Source organism: Gossypium arboreum, chromosome 12 (genome assembly GCF_025698485.1).
Source record: "Gossypium arboreum isolate Shixiya-1 chromosome 12, ASM2569848v2, whole genome shotgun sequence".
NCBI classification, from domain to species: domain Eukaryota; kingdom Viridiplantae; phylum Streptophyta; class Magnoliopsida; order Malvales; family Malvaceae; genus Gossypium; species Gossypium arboreum.
In genome coordinates, this window is record NC_069081.1 from 111,842,954 (window position 1) to 111,843,576 (window position 623).

A 623-nucleotide genomic window follows, 5' to 3' on the forward strand; every position below is an offset into this window, starting at 1 on the left:
AGATGGAGTTATAGGGTATGTTGATGCTGATTTTCTTTGGAGACCTTGATAGAAGAAGATCTCTCACGAGTTACGTCTTTACAATCGGAGGTTGTGCAATTAGTTGGAAAGCCACTTTGCAAACTACAATCGTTTGTCTACCACTCAAGCCGAGTACATGGCGATTCTTGAGGCTTGTAAAGAAGCTATTTGGTTGAAGGACTATTTAGTGAACTCAATGAAGACCTTCAAATCGGCACGATATTTTGTGACGATCAGTGCCATCTTTCTTACAAAAGATCAAATGTTTCATGAGAGAACAAAACACATTGATATTCGGTATCATTTTGTTCGTGATATTATTGCTCGTGGTGATATTGTTGCGAGCAAAATTAGCACTCATGAAAATCCTGCGGATATGATGACTAAGTCACTTCCTATAACCAAGTTTGAGCATTGCTTAGACTTGGTTGGTGTTCATTGTTGAAGTTAAACCCTTAAGGGTTTTTGGAAGAGGTGAAGAACTTGTTTATTGAAAGTTCGCGATGAAGAACTTGTTCATTGAGAATTTGTGTCAAGGTGGAGATTGTTAGAATTAAGTGACCCAAATTCTTATTTAAATAAAATACGATGGAAAATAAAAT